Genomic DNA, 7,963 nt, shown 5'->3' with positions numbered 1-7,963 from the left:
AGGGGCTATCCTAGTGTAAAAGAACGAAATTCACATACTTTTTTTGGGAATATCTAAAATAAAAAGTACTGTACCAATTGTTTTGAAAATTTGCATGACCATTTATTATAAAAAGAAGTACAAGTAAAACAATTTTCATAAAAAAAAAATAATGAAAATTTAACGATTTATGCCCTATCTACTGGCACAGTGAAAATAAAAAACATGGCTCCACTGCTGCAGTGATTGGGACTAATAGAGATCCTGAATTATAAAATTGCAGTGATTATTGAAATATAAGTTATTTCCTATGTCCTATACCATCAATTAGGATTTTTGGAAAAATGACAAAGTGTTGAAATTTTTTTTAAATTAGCTAGAACATTTTCAGTTTCAAAAACCGCCAAATTGACATTTTTTATCCGATTAAAAAAATCCCTATTTGATGGTATAGAAAATAACCTATATTTCAATAATAACTTTGATATTTTATGTTTCAGGATCTCTTTTAGTCCCAATCACTGCAGCAGTGGAGCTATGTTTTTATTTCCACTGTGCCAGTAGATGGCGAATAAATCGTTTAATTTTCAATATTTTTTTATGAAAATTGTTTCACATGTACTTCTTTTTATAACAAATGTTCATGCAAATTTTCAAAATAATTGGTACAGTATTTTTTATTTTAGAAATTCCCAAAAAAGTATATGAATTTCATACTTTTATACTAGGATAGCCCCTTAAGAAAGGTAAATTTCTAGAGCTGCCTAAAGACAGCCATCATTATTCCTCTTCATAAGGGTGGTGAAAAATCTAATGCCTGCAATTATAGACCTATTGCATTACCACTGGTACTCTCAAATAGGACTCATAATACACAAGTATAAAAACTTGTTGCTGGTATGAGCACATTGTGTAAATGTTAGGATTTAAAGAGGATGTAAAAACCTTCAATACGATTATGAGCGTTAGTCTCTTTATATCCTAACATTTTTTTGTTATTGTTTTAGTTTATTATTGTTTTATTGTGTTTATTATTGTTTTTTATGACTCTTTGTAAGTTTTGTGTATAAATTGTACAATTTTCCATGACAATAAAGCATTTTTCTATTTTAAGTTGTCTATTTGTTAAACCAAAGCATTGATTATTATTACAAAATATTAATATAATCAATTAAATAATAATATTAATCTCACAAACAACGTAGGAAGTATAGTTAAAAAGAATAAACATAGTAATCCACAATGAAATAAATCTGCACATAGCTATAGCCCAAAGTAACTTCTGTTGTTTATCCAAATCTTCAATAGTCAAAAACATTTGTGTAAAGTTAGGTTCCAGCAGTTTCTCCTTTTCCTACATTTAAAATAGCTGGTGTTTATTCCTAAAAACAACAAATACATAAATAAAAACTCTAAATTGTATACCATAAAAAAATCATACAAATATGACAAAATATCACATGAGTATTTTAACATTATTTAAGGACAATTGCCATAATAAGCCACAACAAAAATGTATTAAGCGAAAAAGCTATAGAGCTGAAACAGGAAGTTGCTATGTTTGGTCTATATATTAATGAAAGTAAAAAAAATACCTATATGGAGTGCACAAAGTCGAATCCACATGAGAATCTGAAGGTAGACAACCATACCTACGAATATGCCTCCACTTTTCCCTACCTAGACTCAATAATAAAAAATGACAACAACACCTGTCAAGAAATATAACAACGGATTCTTATCGGTAATAAGAAGTGTTTTTATGCATACTTAGTATGCTTAGAGTATAAGCTTAGAATCTACAAAACAGTAATTACACCAGTGGTCACATATGGATGTGAAATGTGGACCATCTCAACCACTAATGAAAATCGACTAAAAATATTTGAGCGTAAAATACTAAGGAACATATTTGGACCAACACATTGTAGAGATGGTTCATGGAGAATTAAAATGAACCACAAGCTGAATGAACTAATGCAGAGCGCAGATATTGTTAGATTTGTAAAGTCTAAAGAAGATTTAAGGACAGTTTAGGCAGGCTATATGCATTAAGGCATTATTAAGCTTTGCATTTAACCATATTGTAATACACTATATCTTACATGATCAAGCATGATTTTCTTTACATAACCCTTGTTCTAAACTAGAACCGAATTGGTAAGTACATGTATATTATTATTGTAGACATTTCAAAAACTTATTACTTAGTTGAATTACTTTAAACTTACCACTTATAAAATGTTTACTGTATACTCTCATATTTTAATTTGAGGTCTGTTCTCCTTATTGCTTTTATCCAATGTTCCTGCCTTTGTTTGGATAAAATTCATTTAAATGTATTGCATGGGGGAAATGTATAGCCTTGGGAATAGTAAAAAGTGAGGATTTTATCCCTGTCTGTCCTATTCCCGCAATTTACAGGATCCACAAGAAAGCCCTTGCTACAAGTCTGTCAAACACAAGGAAAGGTGTTTTTTCTTTTTTAAACAAATTGACACAAACTGATAATTACTATGGGATAATTCAGTTCTGTAGGCGATAAACAACTTTATATTTAATTTACTATCACAATTTCGCTGCACAATTAACAATCAAAAACAAAACCAAACAGAATATTTGTCTAAAAACATCTACAAATTACAAATAAATGTAAACAGTGACTAAAATAAAAATAACAGGAAAGACATCAGCTAACTTCATACTTCTCCTAACTTAAAAATGACGTTTATCATACTGTCGCAGCTTTACTATGTGTAAGAGTGAAGTAGCACTAATCCAAAGAAAAAAGATGGTGTCGTCACTTCGCTCCGAATGACACTCTCTCTATGTCAATATATACCTCTATGGATAAGATACCCTCAGTTGCGGAGAAAGGATTAATAATAAAGATTTTTTATTCAGTCAATGGTGTGAGCACTGCCAGTTAAATAGTAACGTGTGGACTTACTTTTTCACGCATACCTATTGTGGCAAATGTATCATATTTTTCAAAATTTTGGAATGCATTTAAATCGTAGAAAATTTTAACTTTTAATTTTAATACAGATTTTAATTCTCTACAAGTATTCTCTCATGACTTTTGATGTAAAATAATTAGGGAAGCAGGAATTCAACAATTCAGAATTTTACATCGAGTTTCCTATGGCCCTTTTTACGATTCACCACCCGGTATAAGATAAAATGTGTATTATTTGTCTAATTATTTCATAATAACACAAATAATACACATATATACACAATAACACACATTCAATGATCGAAAATCATTTAAAAATATGGGAATGTAAACTCTTGTGACGTAAAGTCAAAAATATAAGTCTCCCCACCACCGTCGGACAAGACAACCGTAATAAAGTCTAATAACCGTGATATAAATCTATGATTATACACGGATTATACGACATATGACAGTAGCTCGAAACAAATGAGAAGCGTTGATAAGCCCTATAAATAATTCCTATGTAATAAATAATGCCCTGTATAAATAATGCATATACGCAAAGTAGGGGAGTGCAATTATAACGAAAACATAAATTGTTTCGGAAAAATTCAAACAAGCTTATATTTTTCTAAAACTTTGTTATTAGTTTATATACATGTTAAAGTAAAAAGTTCTACTCGCAGATTTGGCCGCTAATTGTTTATTAATTGTTTAAACAATAACAATTGTTTTGTATAAATAATTTTACAAATATCAATAAATTCATTATTTTACTTTGATCAAATATGTTTGTATTTTGTTTTTGATTATGCTGATGCTGAATCCGAATATGGCATTGCAATTTGAAAATTCTTATACAGAAGCTCTTATACAGTATGTCTGCGTAGCTAGGAACCACATGGAAAACTTTTTTATTATCAATTTTAAGAAAAAAATTTGTTCTTCATAAAATGCTCTGGATAGTCAAAAATCTAAAACTCAACCATCAGATATCAAATGTTATCAATTTTATACGAGCTATGTCGAAAATATTAATTTCGTTAAAGAGTAAAGTATGGTTTGTTCAACAGTAAATGGTTGAGTTCAATTAGTGCGGTCGTAAATATTATTAAATTTATCTGACCTGGCCCATTGTTAAGACCCACCCGGAGCGATAGCGATAAGCCACCGAGGTAGACAGAGTTGGTCTTTTGCAATTAACACTGACTAGACGGTACTCCCATAATAAAGCCTGAAATAAATTTTACCTGAAACCGGGCCTTTTATACTATTATCGGTTAATCCAGGATGTTTATAGTGGTAACTAATTGAACTCAAACCATTTACGGTTAAACATACCATACCTTTATATTCCAGCATATTAAAAAAATGCTATTATGAAAAGTTGTTTGAAATTAAAAACTATGTTTAAATATACAATTACATCATTCTAATCGAAAATTTTTTTAAAATTTTTCTCAAATTACGGACACTCATCATTTTATTACAATTATGATAACTGTTTTATTATCACTTTTACGAAAAAAAGTTAGGTGCTACTTCGGTATGCGGTCTACGGCAGAGTTTCTAGTTTGGTATGCGGTCTACCGTCTGATATGCGATCTACGGCAGTTTAGCTGATTCGGCATGCGGTCTACGTACAAAAACAAATTAGAGAAACTATTACAAACTTTTTATTTATTATTTATATTTATACTTTACTTTACTTGTCATACTTGTGCTTTACTTCACACTTCACGTGTTATTCTGTCTAAATCCCGAACCGAGGATTAGCGGCGTGTAATTTGGGTTGCCTATATAAACTTGAATCAACGAAATGGGCCTTGAGTGTTAATTTAAAACGCTGAAAAGACCGTTTAGTGATAATAAAAAGGGTGGGTTGTGATTGCGCGCAGCGGTCAAATACCTCCTGCCCTGCGGTTCTCTCACTCTATGTAATAGGCTCTTTAAGAGCCTATTACATCTTCCTAAATTTAGTGTCCGATATTTAGAACGTTCTGAATTCAGGATAGTGTAATCGCATTTAGTCAGTTAGCATCCTAATTAGGAAGGTTTTTCGACTTCCTAAGTGGCTAAATCGTAGAGATGGAACACAATAGTACTTTTCGGTAATATTTTTTTTGTTATTGGCATACACATTAGTGATTCAGCCAGTTACAAGTTAATGTTTTAGCCCTATGTATCACATTCAAACGATCAACCTAGTTGGTAGGTACCAATAATTTTGTATTTTTAATCTAGAGCAGAGGTTCTCAACCAGTTGTACGCGTACCACTGGTGGTACGTGGGACGATTTCAGGTGGTACGCGTCGCGTGGGTGAAACAAGCTGTTACGCTGGGCCTCTGTCTGCGGATGTGGCAGAATACAGTATTTCTCGAAATATCTCAAATACCAGATGTAGTGGTTGACATAATTCATAATTCTTCACTTGGAATCTCTTCAAGAAAGTTTTAATAAATATTTCTCTGAAGATTATTCCAAACTTGACTGGATCAGAAATCCTTTTGCAGGAATCTCAGCAAATGAGTTGTAATTGCAGGAAACATTCATCGATCTAATAGAAAATAGTTCTGTGAAACACAGCTTTAAAGAGAAATCCTTAGTTGACTTCTGGATTGAGTTAAAATCCGAGTATCCAATGCTCTTCTGACAAGCTATGCTGTTTTTGATGCCATTTGTCACTAATTGCTCGTGTAAGACTGGTTTTAAGTACTGGACTATGGTATATATTTTAAAATTAAAATTAGACACCACAATTGTGTCTATAAAACAAGCCAATGGACATGTTTCTGATAGTAAACATGTTTCTAAAAACAATATGATCGGGGGGCATTCTTCCATTCCATGACCCCCTACCCCCAAATGTTTGGTGGTACTCCAAAATCTTCAAAATATTTCAGGTGGTACGCAGTTACTAAAAGGTTGGGAATCCGTGATCTAGAGGATGACATGTATTTAATTTGGTTTTTAAATATATTTATATTTATATTTCTTACCATGTTTTTCCTCCAATTCGTAAATCTATATCACAACTAAACAAATTTTTCTTAAATGTAATTATTATGGGTTTTTAAATTACCTAAAGTCGAGACAAATGGAAAATGAAGACACTAAGTTATTATAGAAGATAGGATCGATTAGATTATAGTCATATAAATAAAAACAAAATGCGAAAGAGGCAAAATTTTAACAGTTTTAAATGACAACTATATCTGCCATAAATTAGAAATCTGTTACAGCCGTATCGACCTGAAATTCTTTTGAACCCATCACATTAAACAGATGTGAGATGTTGGAATCGAAACAGACGCCGCCGATGCGTTTCTCTATGGTACCTATTCCGTACCTATTTCATTTCAAATCTCTTGCCCGGTCGTTCCGAAAAGTGTACGACCGACGCTGGAATCGAAGCCGATGCCGTCAAAGTTTTGTCACGTGTAATACGTGGAATAGTCGATTGAAACATATTCCGACGTACCCGCTCCAGTTCCAGCGTGCCATCCCTAATCGAAACGAACGTCGCCGATGTGTTCCCTACTAACCCTAGGGTGGCTCTTTCGATGTGGCTGTGCTAAAACCTATTCCGAGCGAGAATCCAGTTCCGAGTTTATTGTAAATTGCGGATTGCGGTCGATGCGGCGCCGTTGAAATCGAAACCGATACCGTCGACTTTTTGGTCACTGGTGCGTGGAATAGACGATTGGGACCTATTCCGAGGTACCTTCTCCAGTTCCATCATGCCATCTCTAGACCGTTTCATTCTTCTTTGGGGCACTCAAGTTTGGTTGTTGTGGTCTGGGTTAACGATAATGTTTTGGCGCCGTAAGTCATGTTTGGAAGCGCACATTAGTCGGACGTCTTCTTTTTCAGATAATTTGGCATGTTCCTCTTAAAGATGTCTGATAGAGCTCCGTATGCGACCCATGCTGAGGTGATCCTTCTTTGTAGCTCGGCAGTTTGGTTGTCTGGCAATTTGGAGTTCATCCCTAAATATTTATATTTATGGACAAAATGCTATTTCATTGAAGTCGGCTTTTGGATTTTCGCTTGGTATTACCAGGTTTGTCATGTTTTGTGTCTTTCCAAAATTTATGTTTAAACAAACTTTCTTACATTTCTGCGGCATCTAACGCAGTAAGCATACATAGTTCTAATCTCTCCAAAGTTGTGTGTTATAAGAGGTACCTGCTCCAGTTCCACCATGCCATCTCTAGTAAATCGGATGGATGTACATGTGTACAATCCTGTACCATTTTCTATGCACCCAAAATAATAAAAATATCACTGGATGTACCCAAAACGATAAACATGTCACGATGCTGACTGAAAGGTAATCAATCATAATTACCTTTCGAGCCCTTCGAAGAGCGTACCTGGTTTACCTGCTTTTAAAAGTTTAACCTGGTTAAATTAGGGCAGTCAATGAGGGTATGGGACTCCGAATTATATCCTACTATATCGATTTACTTGATATTTTCACAATAAGTAGGGAACAGCTCAAGAAACAAAGTCTACCCTATGCCGATGTGTGCTTTTGTCTTGGGGGCGGTTCCCACCTCTTCTCGGGGGTGGAACATTTTTTGGTTAAATAACTACGGAAGTTGCTAATAGAGAACCCAATTCTAAGCAAAAACTGTTCTATATTTTTTTTTTTCGAAAACTCAATAGTTTTTGAGTTATTCGTGGTTGAAAATTGGTTATTTTCATTGAAACATAACACCTTTTCAAACGGTTTTTTGCGAATACCTTAAAAACTATGCATCTAACTAAAAAAACTATATAAAATATTTTTGTAGCTTATAAAATAACAGAGATTGTTTCCTTTATGAATCTTCTAGTTATAACACAAAAAGATATATAGTAAGTGAAAAGAGTTTGTTTTCTTAGTGCATGCTCAAATCAGTGTATTCAACTTGAAATAACAGAGAAACGGTCGATTTTAGGGGTCGACCAATAATTTTTGTTGTGCTTGAAAAGACCTTTAAAATAAGCAATATTAAATGTCGATTACATTCAAACTAGCGAGATAAACTGCAAAA

The 7,963-nt window shown here is 33.1% G+C and overlaps 1 long non-coding RNA gene across 1 annotated transcript; it reads right to left on the bottom strand.

Moving 5' to 3' along the window:
- Nucleotides 1-1,078: 1,078 nt before the first annotated feature.
- On the bottom strand, nt 1,079-2,831 carry LOC114343126 (uncharacterized). Its single transcript, XR_003654488.2, has 2 exons — nt 2,211-2,831; nt 1,079-1,361 (listed from the first exon to the last, which is right to left on the bottom strand). It is a non-coding gene; the product is annotated as an uncharacterized LOC114343126 (long non-coding RNA).
- Nucleotides 2,832-7,963: the final 5,132 nt, after the last annotated feature.

The sequence above is a fragment of the Diabrotica virgifera genome, chromosome 3 (assembly GCF_917563875.1).
Source record: "Diabrotica virgifera virgifera chromosome 3, PGI_DIABVI_V3a".
NCBI lineage: Eukaryota > Metazoa > Arthropoda > Insecta > Coleoptera > Chrysomelidae > Diabrotica > Diabrotica virgifera.
The sequence above is the reverse complement of the archived record's forward strand: the minus strand, read 5'-3'. Positions and strand labels throughout refer to the sequence as shown.